The sequence below is a fragment of the Aulonocara sp. 'chitande type north' Nkhata Bay genome, linkage group LG13 (genome assembly GCF_057382095.1).
Source record: "Aulonocara sp. 'chitande type north' Nkhata Bay isolate Kocher_YH1m ecotype deep benthic linkage group LG13, A_spYH_male_GT1.1, whole genome shotgun sequence".
Lineage (NCBI taxonomy): Eukaryota > Metazoa > Chordata > Actinopteri > Cichliformes > Cichlidae > Aulonocara > Aulonocara sp. 'chitande type north' Nkhata Bay.
This window is the reverse complement of record NC_141356.1, coordinates 5,903,505-5,925,848: the sequence shown is the minus strand read 5'-3', so window position 1 is coordinate 5,925,848 and position 22,344 is coordinate 5,903,505. Positions and strand designations below refer to the sequence as shown.

Below are 22,344 nucleotides of genomic sequence, written 5' to 3'. Positions count from 1 at the left end.
AATCACCCAAAAGGCACCAACAACACGGAGTCTTTTCATTCAGGTCCATTTCATCAGAATTCACAATCTTCTGCTTTTGCTTTTTTTTCTCCTGCTGAGATAAAATATTAACACTGAAGCCTTGACAAAATGATGACATCTTATCAATTAATGATGGGAAGAAAAGTGTGGGGGGAAATAGAAAGCCCTAATGTCCTTTTTCATCTTGAGGAAAAAAGACTGATGCTGAGGAATATTTATACACCAGCAATTAGACCGGGCCCTTTAAAGAGCAGAAGCCCTGACAAATGACTCATCTTGTTAAGCTGACAACATTCATACACTTGTGTTGTTTTCAACAGCCGCTTTCCTCAGTAGAATTATATAATTGGCAAATATTCCCAGGATGACTTGAAAACACTGTTCTGTTAATATTGCATGTAAATATGAATATTTTGAAAATGCGCTCATCAGAATAGGAAAAAGTCCATCTTAGCAACATGGCATGACTATTGGTACCCAAGCATTTTGTGAAAGTGCTAATTGTCCAGGATTTTCATGCACAACCGTCTCTTTACTCTGTTTTCTTGAGGTGGTGTGAAACAAAAGATATTCACTGATCTGTTCTGTGGATAGTAACTGATGAGGCATTAGAGGAGAATGCAAGGACGGCCTGGAGCTGTGTGGAAGTTGGCACTGAGCTCAACTGACATCGTTACACATCCAACTGGCAAATCTCATATAGGGCACATTATTTAATCTGCTTTCGCCTACCCACACTTAATTTACATCTGCAAGCTGTTTTGCAACCCACCTCTACCGTAGCTCCTCTTTTCTCATTCATCAATGTGATGCCTGAAGTTACCCACACAAATGCAGCAACCAGATTTCCACTCAGATCTTTAGCTATTAACAAATGCAACCCGTAGTAAAATAAGCTATCAACCATATTCACACTAAAGGACTATAGTGGTTCTAAAAAAAAAGTGTTCAGACTACAAATGCACTGGATGGTCCACCTACAACACTACAGCAGCCATCCTTAAACTTTACATATGACTGCTAACCAGGGGTTAAAGTGAGTTTATAAAACACAGCAACTGTACATTAGGTTGCATACACACTGTGTGTCTGCACAGAAACAGCTTATGTGGTTCCTGATATCGCTGAAACAGAAAACTTGCGATTGAAACTACAACTGAAAACACAATTTACACTAGCTAGATACTAATATTAGCAGTGTACTGAAGAACATAAAAAATTAAGTAATTTGATGGTATATACTATCAGTTTTAATTGTTCATTAGCTGGAGGTGCAGAACGATCACAAACCCCTGTCATTAAGCTAAGCAGAAACTATTTAGCTCTTTAGCTCTGTGCTACTTAGCTCATCTAAAAATAGAAGATTACAAAAGGCTGATTCACAAGGTGTGAATAATAAATTGTAGACATCTGTATGTGTCATGGATCGCTGTGTGGCAAGCAGGAGGAGGACCCAAATGCAAAACTCACAGACACGGGGATGAACTCGAGAAACACAGCTTTAATGCTGGCACAGCAGAACACAGGAAATACAAAACTAAACTGGGAAAAGTAAACTAACACTCGCAGGTAGACACAGGAAGATCCACACAACATGAGGGAGAACGCGACACAGCACTGAGGGAGACGCAGACATAAATACACCAAGGGTTAACGAGCGGAGTGGGAGCACATGGGGAACACAGGTGACACTGATAATAATCACGAGACATGGCAGGAGTGAACACAACACTGGCGGGGAGACGGGTGAGGCGAAACAGGAAGTACAGAGGTTCAGACAGGAGGAGAGAGAACGAGTAGAACACCAACATAACGGGCAGGGGAGACACGGAATAAACACGAAAGGGGACGAGGGCTCATGAATACACAGAGGGGCACACAGGGGGTGAGAGTCATAAAGGGAAAGCACTCAGGGAACAACACAACAGGGCAACTCAGGAAACAGAGCCTAAACAGGGAACTGAATACAAATATACATGAGAACTAAGAATACTGGGCCAACATGGCCCAGGACCGTGACAGTATGCTTGCTTTGAGACTGACTTTTTGCTTAACATGAAATTAACTTTTTAATTTTCTTATTTTTTTAATCCTCAATTCACTAACACGAGAGAAGAAAAGTCCAAGTTCAGTCTCCAGTTCAGTTTTAATAAGTTTCTTAACATGTCATTGAAGAACAAAATGCAACACTGGGTGATCAGCTCCTTATATAAAGAACTAATTTGCATGAAAGCTTTTATACAGTTTTCATTCTAAAAACCAAAGTAAAGGATTGCACTCAGTGGTAATGTGCAAGAGAACATTTTAATGGATCATTGAACCCTGCCTGTGGTACATCCTTACAGAGGGCCTTTGTTGCATCTGTCAGACTGGACCACTTTGATGCATAATAAATAAATAATAATAAACTTTATTTATGCCAAGGGTATGCCAAGGTGCTTAACAAGTAAGATAGAGTATAGGAGGAGGATAATAGAAATAGGACCAAAGCAAGTACTAAATATGCAAGCAGATAACTGTCACTAATACATAGGAAAGCAACAGGTACAGAGCAAACAAGAATTTAAATGAGCATAAAAGTGCATGATATAAAATCATAAAAGATGCATGGACTCAGAAACGTTACTTGTTCATCCAGCTGAAGGACCAATGAGCTTATGCGATAAAGAAGTGTCCTACAGTGTTGATCAGAATTGAGTGAAACATGTACACAGTGAATACCTAACATCTCCTCATCCAAGCTGTACTCAAGATCAAGTTCAAGGTCATATGTGATGCTACATGAGACACAATTGTCACATGAATCGTTACTCTTATTGGCAAATTAAATGAGACTGGTTTTTCCTTCTTCCTTTTTCCTTCTTGCAAGACTTCTCAGTGAATTCAGATTAGTGCAATGCAATCAACCAGTGACAAGAAAACTGTCTTTGTGAACTTCATATATTACAATAAAGTGTGATTATTAGGAGCCAGATGAGTAAATACAACTATGCATCCTGTGCTATGATGCTACAGTACATAATTAGGACAGATGAAAGCAATTAAATAAATGCAGAATCTTTCCTATAGTCAAAAGAATTAATAGATTTGTATAACAGCATTATTATTCCTGATCTATTTTTTGTTGTTAAGAAGGCCGACGGGGAGCAATGCCAGCTTATTTTATGGGTGTTGTGGTGGGTGTATATTCTCTGTGACATATAACTGTCTAAGTATCAGACTGTAAATGCAAACAAATGAGTACAATATTCCTATAAAATATTCATGCATACTATCTGAAGAGTAAAATTAATGTTGCTCAGTCTAGTCACATTTCTGCCATATCCTTTTCAGGATTCTGATAAAGGAAACTTTTTTTCTGAGAAAAAAAGTCAGAATTCTGAGATTAAAGACAGGATTCTGAGAAAAAAAAAAAAAATCAGAATCCTGAGATTAAAGTTGGAATTCTGAAATTAAAGTCAGGATTTTGAGAAAAAGGTTTGAATTTCAGAAATCTGACTTTTTTCTCAGAATTCTGGAAAAGAAAAATAAAGATGTGCCCACGTTTTGTTTTTCTGGTGGCCTTAATCCTCTTCCATAAATAATTCTTTACTGTAGTGAAATGAATTAAATGCACTTATTCATTCATTTAAATTCTCGGAATTAATGTTTCAACCAAAGCATGTTATCACTGTTTATCTCTATACAGCAAAAATAGTGTCTGTGTTTCATGTTACACCCCAGCCTAGGCAACTGGAGTGCAACACGAAAAAAGTAAAAATAAAGAAAAAAAAACCCCACAGAAAAAAAACCCACTAAAGCTCACCACCAAAATCCCAAAACGAAAGTATCGACAAATCTATTTACAACAAACTATTTATTTACAACAAAACACCAAACTATTTACAACACGGGGGAGATCGCGAACATGACACACTGAAACACAGGGTTTAAATACCTAGAGGGAGCAATCAGGAAAATGGACAACAAGAGGGAAACACAGCTGGGGCAACTCAGAACTGACGAGACAGGGAAACGTAAACTGAAAACACTAAGATAACACTAAGATAAAAACAGGAAACACATAACAGTCACGCCAAAAACAACACACTGACAACACCGAAACGTAACAGTTCCCCCCCACCCAAAAATCAAACATTTAACACCAAGTGAAAAGTTTGATCCAGACAGACGAAGCTGATGATGGCTGGAGCGGTCCCACTGACCCTCCAGCAGACGACGAAGGCTGGAGCGGTCCCATGGACCCTCCAGCGAAGGCAGATGAAGGCTGGAGCGGTCCCACGGACCCTCCAGCGACGACAAAGGCTGGGGCGGTCCCACGGACCCTCCCCTCAGCGAAGGCAGATGAAGCTGATGAAGGCTGGAGCGGTCCCACTGACCCTCCAGCAGACGACGAAGGCTGGAGCGGTCCCTCGGACCCTCCAGCGAAGGCGGATGAAGGCTGGAGCGGTCCCACGGACCCTCCAGCAGACGACAAAGGCTGGGGCGGTCCCCGGACCCCCCAGCGAAGGCAATCCCAGACGAGCCCCCATATGTTACACCCCAGCCTAGGCAACCGGAGTGCAACACGAAAAAAGTAAAAATAAAGAAAAAAAAAACCCCACAGAAAAAAAACCCACTAAAGCTCACCACCAAAATCCCAAAACGAAAGTATCGACAAATCTATTTACAGCTATTTACAACAAACTATTTATTTACAACAAAACACCAAACTATTTACAACACGGGGGAGATCACAAACATGACACACTGAAACACAGGGTTTAAATACCTAGAGGGAGCAATCAGGAAAATGGACAACAAGAGGGAAACACAGCTGGGGCAACTCAGAACTGACGAGACAGGGAAACGTAAACTGAAAACACTAAGATAACACAGACTTTCAAAGTAAAACAGGAAACACATAACAGTCACGCCAAAAACAACACACTGACAACACCGAAACGTAACATTCAGAAACGTGTCTTTTGCTATTTTTTTTCTTTTCATGCGGCATTTGCGATTCAAACCCTGATTAGAACCTCTCATTTTCACGTTATTCTCTTCATGTCTCTCACTCCCACTGTGTCACACACTACAGCCTGTGAAACACACATTTATGAAGTACATTTTGCACTTACGTTCAATGTTAACTACTTACTTGAACAGATTTTTACAGAAAAATCATTGCTCTTAATTTGCTGTGTCTTTTTCTCTGTCCATCTATTTGTCGGGCACATTAAAGAAAAGCTAACAAACTGATGGTGCGATGGACATAAGCAAAGGAAGAACCCATTAAAATCTGTTGAGAATCTGGGTTGCTTTCTTTAAAAATGCAAACTAGGGCATTGGCCTTGAAGGATGCACTCTCTGAGTGCCCTTATTCTTTTATGGCTTCATGCTCATTTTGATGAGAGGCCAGTCTTCTGATCTCAGGGGGCGAGTGTGTAAAACTGGATAGGCATCATTTCAAAAGCATACTTGTCCACACAGCCTATGTAGTAAAAAGAAAACAATTAAAAACAATCTTTGTCTCATTGTCCTTCTACTACTCTCATATACTGTCAATGGCCTTTGCAAACATCTTATGAATATTGATGAACATATTGTGCGTGTGGAGAATGACTGTGGTGTTAAAAGCACAAACTTGTTCTGAGAAGCTGACGGCAGCAGCTGTTAATGTAATGCACTACACTGTTTATTTTCCAAAATGAGATAGTGTTGTTTTTATGATTCTTTTTTCTCTCAGGAGTGGGTATTGAGCTGTCCTGTTGGGTCACTGGTTCAGCCATCAATCCTGCCCCTCGTCTCCATTCACTTCCCTGGATTTAAAGACCAGCTCAGCCCTGGTCATTCTCACCAGACTTGCACTTACCTGCCTGGCCGCTCTCCAGAGCTTCCAAACCCTGGAAATACCCTGACAAACCTCCTGATCTGCAAATTAAGGAAAATCCCAAGTAAGGAAATCAACGACACTATTAACAACACACATGAAACGCTCACCTTCAGCTCTGCACTAACCCATCATCTTCTCTTGGGCACTCCTCTGGTCAAATGGTCAAATCCTCTTTTTCCTGAAAAAAATTTAAATTTTTGCTAGTTTGTGAATTCCCTTTGCTACGGAGCCCATGCTCCTGCACTGGTATTATGACAGTATTCATATATAGAGGTGAGCTTTGCTGAACTTTGGCTAGCTGGTCTCTTCAGTGGTTGGCACCTGAGACATTATATATATAATTAAGTATTTTTATTTAAATATTTGTATTGTTTTTTATCTTTTTGTAAAACAGAGAAGTTCCTATAAGGTAAATGGGTTGCTGTACATTACATTGTGTACAAATCCAAAATAATCCTGCTGACCTGAATGTTACATGGCTGGCCAGCTATTCTACGTTGTTACAGTGTTGACACTTTGATTTGCTAATTTTTAAAAAATGACGTGATTTTTGTACATATAGAGCAACCACCTACAAAAGAATGAACTGTACCCGCCTATTACCTGGTGTGAGGGATTATCCATTCAGGGCATGCTGCTGTTCTTAAATACCGGTTTTGGCCCTTCTCCATGCAGTGTGGATGTTTGTGATGGTGATGCCCTTTGACCAATTAACACTTCAACTTTAATGCTTTTGGACTAAAGCTCCTAAAACAGGAGCTTCAGCTTCTTTATTTAATACATTTGTACAGAGCAGCAAACACTTATTGAAGGAAATTGCCTTCCCGGGTTTCCTCCGTGGCGTGAGCGATAAGCAGAGTTCTGTCCTTTCCTTATAAGACTCCTAATTATTCAAAGTAACACTCAGGTATGCCATTCAGCTGGGTTAGTTACGACGTCGGGAGCAGCTTGGGAGAACAAGGAAACACAGACTGCTTCAGGTTGTCTTCCCAATCGACTCAAAGGTTTATTTGATACACAGCAGTTTATATAGATGAAAAAAAAGGTTCGTGTGTCAGCTTTCCCAGTTCAAACCAGTACAGACCAAATAAGGAAACGTCTTCCTGCCTTGTGAACAAAGAAGTATCCTGTGTGTAGTTTATCAGCTCAGCTACAATTTATGATCATCCCAGCAAAATACACTCCTAGACATAAAATACAGAGTTCTTTCATCAGTGAATTCTGAAACAAACCACCTAGCCTTTAACGAGCCTTTTCCAGGAGATAAAGAAAAAGGGAGAATGGGAGTAAGGAAGTGGTTTCATCTCTGTGGTGTTTTCGACCTTGGGGTACCAGCTTGTGAGTCCTACACATTAATTCTTGGGTCACAGAGAAAGAGAAAAACAACTAGTAGATCGGCCTTATTGAGTAACAGTTTTCCTGTATAAAACAATATCCTGTAAATGCTACTATGGTATCAAAATACCTAACAGTTCCCCTCTTTTATTATTTTTAAAAATAATAACTCAAATAGAAAGGAAAAATCACAAATGTAATAACATAATATAAAAAGCAAATCATAAAATGTAATAGTTCACAACCTAATGTTCAATATACACATCAGGAACATCATTGGTAACATCTGGCACATCCTCAGGATCAATTTGTGCTAATTGCAAATACATTGAAGTGGCTGTACTGGTAGCTATACGGGTTATCATTGAACGTACACAGGGTACCACACAACAGACAATAATCATCAAAAACATGCTGCAACGGTTACAAAGGCTACAATTAGTTCCTTCCATCTTCCAAACGTGTCCTGTAGCCACTTATGTAGCCACTGACCGTGACCTGTATTGGCAATTAGTTCTATCTGCAATGCTTCAAGTTTATTCATAGCTTGTGTGAATGAACCGTTAGGAGCGGTATTATTGGGAATGAAAGTACAGCATACATCAACGGTTACTAGACCACAGGTACCGGTCCAATCAACAGGTAAAGCTAATCTAAGGGTATTATTGCACAACCAATAAGCATGTGGGATTGGTCTGGTCAGGCGCGTGACCATGTGTGATTTAACTAACTCCCCCCAGTCAGTATCATTTAAGACACCCTCTGGGGGAACAACGATCGATTCTCTGCTCGAACTTGAACTGTGTGTGTGTTCCTCCAGATATGATACAACTTCAGCCACAGAGACAGCTAGCCATGTCTCATTACAGCGTGCACCTGGGGAGTCAGAGAAGAATGTATAGTTATCCTTTGTATAATCTATGTGTGTGTCTGGGCCAGTTAACTTTAGTCTGCGCAGACATATCATACTAGTATTAAAATGGAGAGGGATCTGTCCTAAGGGCAGTGAGGGCTTTAACCTATTCTTAGGGCGTTTCATTGGGGCGCAGGTCCCTGCGGTGTCATTAGATAACTTCAATAATTCGCCTAATGGAGTCTCAGGGTTAGTTGGTGTGTGTGTGTGTCTAAGCAAGCAGTCGAGAGGGCTCAGAGTCAACTGTAAAGCGTCTTTAAAGAGAGCATTATCTCCGCTGATTTTCTCTAGTCCCTCAGTGAGGGGGAAACCGGATATGGGGTATCCTACTATTACCTGTTCTGGATTAGCCTTTGAACAGACATAACAGTTACTGTTTCCTAAATCACGAGCGGCTGTTCTGGCATTTTCATACCAGGCGTTAGCTCCTGTTCTAGAGGGTGCATAAAATGGTTTATTAGTGGCGTCTATGTTGCTATTTACTGATTTTAGGGAACGTGAGGAGTGCATTAAGTAGGTGTCTTGCAAAATGGAGCATGAGGTATAGTCAGCAAAATATGACCTGCAGAAATGTGAACATGGTTGCAGTTTACAATACAAAATAGCAAAGAGAAATCCTAAGGTTAATGCGATAGATATGATAAATAACCTAAATATATAAAAAAGACAGTTCATCAGTCGTCTTCTGGCCTGGTCCCAGGTTCGAGAGACATTGAATAAGCGTCGTATGATGACAATGGGCATTTCATTTTCTCCATTATCAGGATGAAATGAGTCTGGCTTTATCAGGTTAGACATCATGTGGTACTTTTGGCTTTCTATTCCTGCTGGATGTTCGAGTACCTTGTTGTTGTTCTTTCAGACGTTGTGTGTTAATCAGTGATTGTGTGTGTGTACATTGGATCCGGGCGCTGGCTCGCCTGAGATGTCATCTACCCGTGTGTATTTATTTGCTCTAGTTCCGGGCGCTGGCTCGCCGGAGATGTCGTCTGCTTGATCCGACGCCTGAGATGGTCCGATTGGGCTGGTCTTAACCCTGCTGGCATGAATCCACTGAGGTTGTCCGTCTGTGAGGATGCTGGTTCTTCGTCACTGCCAGTAAAGCCTGGGGGGCTGGAAAACGCGGCCTCCCAGAGTGTCCTTGGTTTTAGTGGCTTCTCCAACATGCGTCTCCTTGTCTCCACTGGTGGAACTGTGGAGGGGAAAAGCTGAGAGAGACAAACTTTCTGATAGTTATTATTCAGTTTTTCTATCAGGTTGTGAACATCAGTGGACAATGCAATATACATCACCTTCTACTAGCGGTGCCCCTCTGGAAGCTGACCATGGTGTTGGGAATAGTCTTATTTCAAATGGAAATAATTTGGTTACTGCAGATTGAGTCATTCCAATCTCATAGAGGACTTGAGGAAGTAATTTGACCCAGGTCATTAAAGTTTTAGCACACTTTTGAATTACTTCTAATGTGAATGAAGATCCTCTATCACTGTTAATCTGGTGAGGTATTCCGAATCTGGGTATTATTTCATTGCTCAACTTTTGATAGACTACTTCTGCAGTTTCTTTTGAGGTTGGATAAGCTTCTACCCATTTACTAAATTGATCCACTATTACCAGTAAGTACTTGATGCTTCCTTGTGCTGGCATGTGTGTGAAATCAATTTGTAATGTATGAAATGGAAAATCTGGTTGTGGTAAATGCTGATGTTTCGCTTTTGATTTTCCTACATTAGTTCGTGCACATGTTAGACAGGTTGCTAATATGCGTTTTACTGCGTGTGATGTTTTCTCAATTACAAATCTTGATTTTATTGCCCCTATTACCCCTCTTTGTCCGACATGACTCACACCGTGAAAATGTCGGGCAAGGACTGGCATCAGGGAATATGGGAGGGCAATCAAACCCTTAAGATTTTGTATAGGCCATCTCTGTCATCTAAGGTACAGTCATTATTCTCCCAATAGGTGTAATCACATGCAGAGGCTTGCTCTTGTATGAATTTTAAATCAACATTTGTGTCTAAATAGTCTGGGAGTGTAACAAGTGGCAGCTGTAGGGGCACAGATAATACTTCCTGCGGAGGTGGGAGCTGTGATGCAGCTGCAGCCTTGGCTGTCACGTCTGCTAAAGCATTACCTGTTGCTTCGTCTGTGTCAGCTGTACTGTGTCCTTTCGTTTTTACAACTGCAACGGCCGATGGTAGCTGTATAGCCTGAAAAAGTCTTTGAACAAAATCACAATTTAGCAATTTATTTTACATCAGCAGATCTAAATCCTCTCTGTCTCCACAATGTGCCAAAGTCATGCACAACGCCAAATGCATAGCGGCTGTCTGCGTAAATCGTCACATGCTTATCCAAATGTAGCTCACAGGCGCGTATTAAAGCCATGAGCTCTGCTTTTTGTGCTGAGTGAAATGGTAATGAGTGAGCCTCTAGTATGATGTCAGGCACTGTTACCACTGAATAGCCACAAAGAAATGAGTTGTCACTCGGCCTTGAACAGGACCCGTCCACATAAACCGTGGCTGAGTCTGGGATAGGTGTTTGCTCTAAATCTGGACGTGGTGCTGTGGATTCCTGTATACGTGTCATGCAGTCATGATCGTCAAGCCTGTCTGAGCCATCCTGTCGGTCAGAAGAACACAGAATAGTATCAATAAATGTCATGGCGAATCAGGTGTGCTGCTCGCTTTTATAGTGAGATTTGCATATGTTGTTTAGTTATGTTTGCTACAATGGTCGTGACCTGGTGATTGGTGTGTAGAATAGTGTCATGTGAGAGTGTGAGCTTCTCGCAGTCCCTTATCATGATAGAGCAAGCTGCTACTGCCCTCAGGCAGGCCGGCATTCCTGAACAATTCAGGCAGCACCTTTGAGTGGCGGAGGTCAGCACTCCCTTTAATGCATTGAAAGAGACAGTCATTTCTGTGGATCACAGTATTCGAGGAGGCTTGTCTTTTTTGCAGCATTCACGCAGAATGTGGTCATGAAAAGAACAGTCTGGTATCCACTGTCTGCAATAGTTCACCATGCCTAAGAAGGACGACATGTCCTTCTGTGTAGTGGGACGAGGGACGGAGGTCACAGCTTTGACCCTGTCTGCAGTCATGGAACGTTTTCCGTGAGACAGTGTGAATCCCAAATATTGAACAGAAGTCTGACAGTACTGCATTTTCTTTGCTGATGCTTTGTGGCCAGTCTTTTTGAGGTGCTGGAGAAGCATGTGTGTAGCAGTTTGACATAGTTTTTCACTTTCAGCACAGAGGAGGAGGTCATCCACATGTGGATCAGGGTGCAGCCCTGGAGGAGTGGAGCACCATTGAGAAAGCAGCAGAGCTGTCTATCATGCCTTGGGGCAAACGAGTCCAAGTGTACTGCTTATTTCTATGTGTGAATGCAAATAACGGCTGTGTGTCACAGGTACTGAGAAAAAGGAGTGGAGCATAAATCCACCACGGTAAAATGTGTATGCAATGCATGTCAATATGCTGTGAACATCTGAAACGAGAGGTGGCAGAGGAATGTTGACTGCATTAATTTGCCTTAAGTCTTGTATGAAACGCCATACGCCAGGTTTGTTAGGCTTTGGCACAGGATTGACAGGAGTGTGGGCTTTATTACTCCTGTAGTCAATAAATCTCCTATCATGACATCTAGGACTGCGGCTTTTTCCGTGGAAATGGGATGCTGCTTGACATATACTGCTTGTTGTGTTTTAATAGGTGTACGTGATAAAGTGTACAGTCAATAAATCCTATATCATTCTCACTTTTTGACCATAATGTCATATTCTGGTATTCAGCTGGCAATGTAACTGCAGAAATAGTACAGTCGATAGGGTAGGTTAGATCTATGTGACGACATGGTGTAGTTATATCATAACCTATGTCTGAGTTATGTGACAAAATCACTGTTTGACCTTCACTTGTGTGAGCAGTTATCATGTTGTTGAACAGTGTGAGAGAAACAAAAGTGTGGCTCCCAGTCATGGGATTACCTGTTAGTGGCGTCTGTACACGTTTTTTTTTTTGGCACAGTGTGTGACATAGAGTACCGGACAAAAAGGATGTTGAGTTCATTCTCTGCTGAGGGTCCAGCTGACACAGAGGATGTTCCTTCTCCATCATGTCGGTACATAGGGCAGAGAAAACATAAGCTGTTATCAGTGTCAGCAAACATTTCACCCTTTATGTTAAATGAAATACACAAATTCATTTTTGCTTTGGGTGTCTGCGGCTGCTGGAAAACTGAGCTAAATTTGCACCTCTAGCTTGTCCAACAGTGCATAAAGCGTTTCATGAATACTAGGATGGATTCATCAGGCTTCTGTTTACACATAGTTACTGCATTTAAGTCAATTTTGTCTCTGGACATTGTTAGCAGGAATTTCTTTAGATTCTTAAAGAAATCGGCGACTTTGTCATTATTTACCCTCCTTTTGTCCATAGCGGTAACATTTGATGCATCACGTCGCGGCATTCTATCATATATTTTCTACAGGACTTTTTAAGCAGACTACTTTTCTTATCACAAATGATATTCAACATTTCTACTGACCTGTTTTCTGGCGATAATCGTTCGGGATAAGGCTCCGAAAAGAAATTAGAATGCATTGAACTTCTTAAGTTGTAAACAAAGTCAGTCACATAAGCACTCCCGCATGTTCTGGATACGTGATCATGGACGTCTTCACCGATTCGTGGACGTAGGTTACACGTAACCGGAAATGGGAGTTGTACTGAGCCGTTATTTGAGACTTTATTTTGTATTTTATTAATTTTTGGTTTTACAGGTACTTTAGATTTTTTATCGGACCTGTCTGTGGTCTTTGAATAATTCTGACTCATGTTCAGTGATTTCCAGAGGGGTTTACACGCTAGGAGGATTTATGTTAGTATTTTCGCTGCGGCACAGCTGAGGTCACTTTAAATTTATTGCTAGCAATTTTTTGTTTGTGTGAGCAACTCTCACTTAGCGAGCAACTTCTCGCTTAACGAGCAACTTCTCGTAAAACAACAGGCAACTTCCTGTGTCTTTCTGCTTTTAATTTACTGCTTTTAACCCTTGTATGGTAATCGGGTCTGTGAGACCCGTTTTCAGTTTTCTTTCGTTTTTTTTTTTTTTTTTTTTAACAAAATTAAATTTAATTATTTACTAGCTTTCTGTGAGTGAGCAACTTCTCACTTCTTAACGTACGTTTCAAGATAACAGGCAACTCCCTGTGTCACTCTTTGGTGAGCAACTTCTCACTTAACGAGAAGTATTTAAGACAACAGGCAACTTTCTGTGTCACTTTTTCTGAGTGAGCAACTTCTCACTTTTTAACGTACGTTTAATTAAACAATTAATTATTATTATTATTATTATTTTTTAAACAAAATTAAAATATTCAAGACAACAGGCAACTTCCTGTGTCCACCAACACCACACAAGGGTTAATTTACTTTATTCGGGGACTGAGGAAGTCAGTCAGTGTATCTCTCTGGATCACTAAGTGAAACTTCGTCAGCATATCCCGTTTTTTTATGGATTCGGGGACTGAGGAAGTCAGTCAGTGTATCTCTCTGGATCACTAAGTGAAACTTCGTCAGCATATCCCGTTTTTTTATGGATCGATCACTGAGAGAGGTATAATATGGTCTCTATATAAATATGAAAGACACATATTTACCTTCTGTCAGGATCCCACTTCTGACACCAAAATTGAAGGAAATTGCCTTCCCGGGTTTCCTCCGTGGCGTGAGCGATAAGCAGAGTTCTGTCCTTTCCTTATAAGACTCCTAATTATTCAAAGTAACACTCAGGTATGCCATTCAGCTGGGTTAGTTACGACGTCGGGAGCAGCTTGGGAGAACAAGGAAACACAGACTGCTTCAGGTTGTCTTCCCAATCGACTCAAAGGTTTATTTGATACACAGCAGTTTATATAGATGAAAAAAAAGGTTCGTGTGTCAGCTTTCCCAGTTCAAACCAGTACAGACCAAATAAGGAAACGTCTTCCTGCCTTGTGAACAAAGAAGTATCCTGTGTGTAGTTTATCAGCTCAGCTACAATTTATGATCATCCCAGCAAAATACACTCCTAGACATAAAATACAGAGTTCTTTCATCAGTGAATTCTGAAACAAACCACCTAGCCTTTAACGAGCCTTTTCCAGGAGATAAAGAAAAAGGGAGAATGGGAGTAAGGAAGTGGTTTCATCTCTGTGGTGTTTTCGACCTTGGGGTACCAGCTTGTGAGTCCTACACATTAATTCTTGGGTCACAGAGAAAGAGAAAAACAACTAGTAGATCGGCCTTATTGAGTAACAGTTTTCCTGTATAAAACAATATCCTGTAAATGCTACTATGGTATCAAAATACCTAACAGTTATCCTGTAAGCTCTTTGCTCACGTTGCTGTCTATGACCCTCTCCTGTCTGATGGCTTTTTCAGTCTCTGACATTGCCACCTCTCGTTTCAGCAGTTTGGCCACTTTGTGAATAATGTCCCCCTCGACACATGAGCAAGATGTAGCCTCATTGAGCTGGCAGTGAATGATTTGTTGTGCAGAGTATACTGAGGAAACACACACCTACGGCACAAACGTAACATCATAGGCACCTAAACAGGCTTGAGTTTGATGTTGGCAATCATAAAATAGCTTCTGGTCCATTCAACTGAGCACTCCCTTTTGCCCTTTAAGAGTCACAGTGGAATAAACAGGAAAAAGAATAAATAGCAGAAGAGCCAATGCAATTTGTCCTGTTATTCTGTTTGGAGGGTGTGTGTGAAACAACAAGGAGCAAAGTGATCCTAAATCACCTGCTCAGGCTATTGTCTTCATACTTGAATTGCTCAGTGAAAAATTTGGGTTCCTGCTGAGAACACGATGGCATCCACAAAGCCCATAAATGTCAGCTCATTGTTAAAGGGGAGGCATGTATTAGTCAGGAAACATACAAATTACTTCCCGAAGCTTCCATGCTCCACAAAGAAACGTCATAATCTGTTCAAAATCATTAACCAGCTGATTGATTCTATTGATTAGCTTCCAGCTTTGCAGCCTTGTCTAAACTGTATGGATTTTGCCTCAGAAGTGTTTTCTTCCCTAATTTTAATAAAAGATATGCCCCAACTGAACACATAATTGTAGCTAGGTTGCCTAAGTATCTTGTCAGTACCAATACATGATGTGAGATTAAGAGACATGGACCTGATACCAGATCCTACATCTAAGATTTGGGGGATTTTCTTGGCCACCAAAGCTGACACTCAAACAGCAAATCAAAGTTGCATTGTGATGTGTTATTTGCTGGTCAAGAGTGATTTTTGACCAGGACATGTCCTTCAATGCACATATTAAACAAATATGTAGGACTGCTTTCTTCCATTTGCGCAACATCTCTAAAATTAGAACTATCCTGTCTCAGAGTGACGCTGAAAAACTAGTTCATGCATTTATTACTTCCAGGCTGGACTACTGCAATTCATTATTATCATGAAGTCCTAAAAACTCCCTGAAAAGCCTTCAGCTAATCCAAAATGCTGCAGCAAGAGTCCTGACAGGGACTAGAAAGAGAGAGCAGATTTCTCCTGTTTTGGCTTCCCTTCATTGGCGTCCTGTTAAGTCCAGAATTGAATTCAAAATCCTGCTCCTCACATACAAGGTCTTAAATAATCAGGCCCCATCTTATCTTAATGACCTTGTAGTACCATATCACCCTATTAGAGCACTTCGCTCTCGCTCTGCAGGCCTACTTGTTGTTCCTAGTGTATTTAAAAGTCGAATGGGAGGCAGAGCCTTCAGTTTTCAGGCCCCTCTTCTGTGGAAACAGCTTCCAGTTTGGATTCAAAAGACAGACACTATCTCTACTTTTAAGATTAGGCTTAAAACTTTCCTTTTTGCTAAAGCATATAGTTAGGGCTGGACCAGGTGACCCTGAGTCCTCCCTTAGTTATGCTGCAATAGGCGTAGGCTGCTGGATTCCAATGATGCATTGAGTTTTTCCTTTTCAGTCACCTTTCTCACTCACTATGTGTTAATAGACCTCTCTGCATTGAATCACACTTGTTATTAATCTCTGTCTCTCTTCCACAGCATGTCTTTTATCCTGTCTTCCTTCTCTCACCCCAACCGGTCGCAGCAGATGGCCCCGCCCCTCCTTGAGCCTGGTTCTGATGGAGGTTTCTTCCTGTTAAAAGGGAGTTTTTCCTTCCCACTGTTGCCAAAGTGCTTGCTCATAGAGGGTCATTTGATTGTTGGGTTTTTCTCTGTATGTATTATTGTAGGGTCTACCTTACAATATAAAGCGCCTTGAGGCGACTTTTGTTGTGATTTGGCGCTGTATAAATAAAACTGAATTGAATTGAACTGTCCCTTTTATGCAGATGATCTACTTCTATATGTATAAGATGGACTGTTAATTGTGTATACATTCTAGAGTCTTGGCTTCTTTTCAGGTTATACAATTACAATTTATGTATTAGCCTATAGATATACTGGCTTTTCCACTTAGTGCTACTTACTACAGCAACTTACAGTCTGAAATTCCTTTTAGTCTTAATCCTGTTAAGTATCTAGGAATCCATAACTTCTGCTCTGTCAGAAATTTGATGGTACTTGTCTTATATCATCCGTAGACAGAATAAATGTGATGACAGGATTTGTCTTCGTCAAAGTGACGAAATTATTACTGAAAAAAAAAGTTTTCCTTTTTCCCCCCTTTTTGGCACGCACACATAAACTGACTAATTAGCTCCATCTTCTAGGGATGCTATGATATGTGCTAGAGATTCAGTCATGCTCCCCATCTTCACCCATGACCCTGCTCACTGCTGTCCTGCTGATTAATCCTAACAATCCTTTGTTGCTGCCCACTCTCCTGATTTGTTTTCAGTTCAGATGTCATATTATGTTAGCTTCCAGCATGTTGCCCTTAGTAAAGGATCACATTTTCTCCGTCTTTCATTGATACCACTCATATGCTGTGTGTGTGTCTCCCATTGCCAGCCATTGAATGACCTTCTGACCTAAAGCCTTCTTCAGAAATGACTCGTATCAGACACCTTATATAAAAAAAGTCATGATTCTTTACTGTGAAAAAAACAACTACTTTGTGCAGGAGGTAGATTTCACAGATGTGGAGCGAAAGGTAAGCATACAACATATAATTCAAGGTATCTATTAGCAAGAGTTCATACAGAGTAAAATCTAAAATGTATTCAAATATCACAGACAGATGCTGGACTTCCTCTATTTTTAAGTAATATTATCTTTTTATTTGCCTCACTTTGCACAAATTCTAGAGGGTTTTTTTTTTTTTTTTACATCGTGATAAATATTTTGGCAAACTTTAAAAATAATGAATCCTTTACAGCCATGTGCACGACTCTGGTCAGCTCACCATCACCAAAAGGTCTGAGACCATACAAGACAACCAAAGTGGATGATCACAGAATTCATTCTTTGGTTAAGCCTACAATCAAACAACAGTCAAGAGCCTGGACAATTCTAAAGAAAAATATTTGGGCAAATGGAACCAAGATAAACTTGTACCAGAATGATAGGAAGAGAAAATTATAGAGAACGTGAGAAACGGTCCATTATCTGAAGCCCACTACATAATAGCTGTGTCCCAAAACCTAGGCCGCATCCTTCGTAGGACCCGGCCTTCTTGGTTTATGTGGGCCGAGTCTTCCTTCGAAGACCGAGAAGGCCGGAAGTGCGAGGCTGTGAAATGGGATGGTCTAGCTTTCAGATTTGCGTCACCGCTGTCTCGGTGGAGTTTAATAAACTCACCTATCTGCTTCTTGCTATCTAAAATATAACAGGACACTGGCGTAAATTCTCGACCATCAAATCTAATCTAATCTTTAATCTCAGTCAAACCGATTTACTCAGGGACAAATAAAACACTGAAAAAAGCCAAACAATAACATTTTTAAGTCATCTAAGTGACTTATATATCATGTTTAACCTGAGTAGCGAAAGACCGCAGGGGTCTGAAAACGATGTGCTGGGAATCCACTGCTCTGGCCGGCTCTAGTGACCCTTGAACCCCCGGCTAGCTATCAACTTGGTGGGTAACAAACATCTCCAAAAACGTCGGAGCACTTTTGCAAATATGTTGTGTCATATCCCACAAACTCTTAAAAAAGGCAGTAAACCGTTTTCTGATGGAGAGTTCATTCAAGAGTGCTAGGTGGACTCTGCAGGGCTATGTCCAGATAAATAAGTGCACTTGTTGTTATTTTTCTCACTGAACAACTATTCAGTATTTCTTAGCTATGTGTTAAAAATAAAATGAAATACTGTAATCATTGATTTCCTCTTTATGACTTGTATTTTTGATCCTCTGGGGATTGTGTATTGAACGTGGCTGTTAAAATAAACTCCTTGATTTGAAGCTGGAATTCTGCATTTCAATCACTGATTTAAAGCCCACAGTGGCGCTGGTGGTGCACAGAGCCACCACTACAAATGCTAAATGGGCTTAACTGTGCATGATCTAAGTTACCAGTCTTAAGTAGTAGTAGTTTGTAGTAGTATTACAAACTTAAAAGTTTACTGTAGAACTGCTCTTTTTGTAAGTCAATATTATGTCTCATCTTCTTCAACAGAAAAGACTGATGGCTTCAGAGTGCTGTCTAAGCCCTTACCTTCATTCTGCTCTCTATATGTACACAATGATGGATGGCACCTGTGAGTGTTTTGACTAGCTGAAAGTAAAGGCACTTATAGTGATTTATAAGAAGGGTAAAAAGTTCCCTATATGTGAAGTGTTATGTGAGTGAAGAGACTCTTTGTGTTTGAGCCTCATGAAACAGAACACATAAGGTTATTAAAGATGTTGACATTTTTACCTGATCATCTTTTTACTTTGCTTGGACAGTGTGTATGTCATACTAGTTATATCCATCAACATACTTTGGGGAAGCTTAGAATTGGTACACTAATACTCTGTACTCAGGAGTCTCACAACTATGATTTCAGTTGTGAAGAGAAAAAGGGGAAGGAGGAGGATTTCTGGTTTGTGTGAATCAGTGAGAGCAGGAAGTGTCTGTAATCTTTCTACTAGCTGAATGTAATAATACTTTTGTCAGCTGGCATCAACAGGGCAAGACCACCTGAAACTCCAACAAAAGCAAAATAAGCCGAGCTTGATGAATGCACCGCACAGCATAACCATAAGTAGGCTAAGCTTTGTCAGAGGATGAAAATGATTAATTAGACACATTAATTAAATTTATACTTTTCATTGTGGCACCGTTTTTGACTGATATATTCATTAGAGATTAGGTTGGCATCCACTGAGTGTGTACACCAGCAACAAGGCTGCTGTAAAACTGCACATATACATTATTTTTACTTTGTTTTGTGCCATCCTCTTCTTTTTATGTCTTTGGCTGCACTAACACTTTCATCTCAGCTGTCAACTGTGGTTTGACAGTCTCTGTAAATATTTACTGCTTCTACTGCATGATAGATATGAAGTCACTGGCGTCACTGTTCCTTCAAAGCATGGACCGACAGTTTCAAGTGAGTAGAGGAAAGTGCTAATACTCAACACAGACCCTTGAGCAGGGCACTGACTCTCAACTACCTTCTTCCTCAACTTTGCACTGCTCTGCAATTCTCTTCTCCTTGGTTGGTTGTCTTGGTTTGATCATACCCATTTGTTAGGTTGGTTTTGTATTTCAGTTTGGCTTTGCTGATAATACGGATTTAATATTTCCATATTCTGTTTTCCATATAAACAACTTTTTTTTTTAAAGAAGCGAGACTTAAAGTACAAAACAGTTGTTCTGCATTATGTGTTTGGTAATAATGGAAATTTTAAAATCTTGTAGAGGGGTCTGGGTTGTACCAGAGACACTCCTTCACCTTTCTGGTGGGATACTGAGGTATTATTAAAGCAGGTGCTTTGTCCTGGGTCGATCCTGGGCCTCCTAGTTGGAGGTGCCCGAAACACCTCACCAGGAGGTATCCTAGTCAGATGCTCAGACCACTTGACATGGTTCTAAGGAAGTTCCCAGACATCCTTCAGAACAAGTTGTTTGCCCCATAAACAGTATTTACCAGTAATCAAAAAATCACTTCCAGCAGCAAGTTTCATGTAAACACATGAATGAATAATAATGTTACGTATATGATTCTTTTTGCAGTATGTAGCTTAATGTAAGTATATCAAAGTTTAAAACTAAATGCAACAGTCGTATGTATTTACATTTGCATGAGGGCTCAAAACCTGAAATAATAAAGTCTTTTCAATGAAATTTTCTGTATTAATGTCACCAAACATTCAGATTTTTCTTTGTGCTCTCATTCAGTCTATACCTTGTAAAACAATTTATGGACTGTGTGAATTTACAATAACTGTTCCCAGCTTGGAGGACTGAGTCACTGTGTCTGTGATATATTAAATGTTGCACAAATATCCCCCATTACATGAAGTAGGGGGGTCATTTGTTTGCCACCGTCTGGGTCTGCACTGGTTGCAGACCAGGAGAGCACAGAGAAGAGGGAGGAGATGATGGAGGGGGTGGAGGTTCCTGCCGGCTCATGAATTACAGATCACACCGTTTAATCTACACATATGGATCTGGCATGTGTTAGTCTTTGAGAGTATTTTAAAATATTAAGGACATGTCCCAATGAATGCACCATAATGGGGTCTGAACAAATTCCCGCTGCTTCCTGATAAGTTAGTTTATACAGTCTGTGATGTGTTGCTCAGGTTTTACAACATGCATGTGCTCCAAATATTGATTTCTTCTGCGTGGAAAGCAGACAGGACCTTGTAAGCAACCATTTAGAAGACAGGTAAGATAGAAAGAGAAGGAAGACAGAAAACCTTCTTTCTAACATGAGAGACCCTTTTGACTCTTTGTGTAGCTTTATGTTGTGCTATTTAGATCTCAGACTGAAGAACTATGTACACACTGTGTTTCTCTATCCTCCATCCTCTCCATCCATTACAGCCTGAAAAGGGGAGAGTGTACAAAAAAGCTCAGTAGAGTGTAAATTAAAAACACACCACAAGTACCAATTATTCTGCCCAGATAGTCAAATAACAATAATAATTCTCACTAGACCTTTTTCTTCCTTGAAGCTCAAGAAGATGCCGTTTGTTACTGAAAGCCAAGCCGTAATGTTCCTGCTAGTCTGTAAAATGTGCCATGCATTCTGGTTTTGTGTGCTTGGACTTGATGGATTATGTGTTATAATATGTAACTGGTTGAGCTTACTCAGAATTATGTGCACATCCCTGTGCCAATACAAAGAATTAATCCAACCACAGAAAACATCAAGCTCGCTCATTATTTTAGTCGAACCTACTGACTGTTAAATAGCAGATTTTATTAGAGTGTTACATCCATCTGAAAGGCAGTTTGCAAGTTTGTACTGTTTACTGTCAGTTGTAATCTGTGTGATGAGGGAGAGAGTGTGCATAACCTCCAAAAAATAAGCCAAAGAGAGAATAACCAGTGAGAAGTCATGGCTCCATGTTAGGTATTTGTGGAGTGTTGGTCCCTGTTGTGATTTTGCTGATATTATTTCGTGTTCATAATTTTCTGGTGTTCCCTTCGTTTCTTAGACACGGTATGAAGCAACTTTAACATACTCAGAATATCTTTTTTGTTAACTGGCTTTGCTCACCCTGCAAATCAGGCTAGGGAAGTGAAAACTATAATATTCCAAAAATATGGCGAGGTTACACACACAAATCATCTGGAAGCATGATGTTTTTACTAGGCTGTTCTCTTGACCGTGCGCTTTAAGTGAGACTGTCCGCTGCAGGAATAAATTTTACCTGCAACTTGTCCAGCTGTAAACTTACAGAAGTGCAAACTATGTGTCACATGATCACTGCAATTTGTACGTAAGTAATTTCCGTTTCTCCTTTATTGGACTGTGAGAGAGTCAGACATGAACACAAGTTGCATTTAATGTGTAATTATGAGTTCGAGAGAATCTGTGTTGTTTTTCTGCTTAGTGTTGCTTGTCATGATCAGGTCACCAGATCAACAGTGTTCTGCAACATTCTTCTTTTTTTTCAACATGATTTGTTTTCCGCTGTTATTCAATGGTGGACTCAGTCTGTCTTCTTTTTGCTTCCTATATTATTATTATTATTTTTAATTGTGCCTTGATTGTGTTCAGCTTTGCCGTTTCCACCTGTGTCTTCCTCTGCAATCGGCCATCTGAGTCATTA

The 22,344-nt window shown here is 40.4% G+C and overlaps 1 long non-coding RNA gene across 2 annotated transcripts in view; it reads left to right on the top strand.

The window, feature by feature from the left end:
- LOC147315527 (uncharacterized) overlaps positions 1 to 18,515 on the top strand; it is a 49,123-nt gene extending 30,608 nt beyond the window's left edge. For both annotated transcript variants that reach the window (XR_015124310.1, XR_015124311.1), the window contains exons 2-3: positions 5,750 to 5,957; positions 16,227 to 18,515. This is a non-coding gene — a long non-coding RNA (uncharacterized LOC147315527). The remainder of the gene's footprint in view (positions 1 to 5,749; positions 5,958 to 16,226) is intronic.
- Positions 18,516 to 22,344: the final 3,829 nt, after the last annotated feature.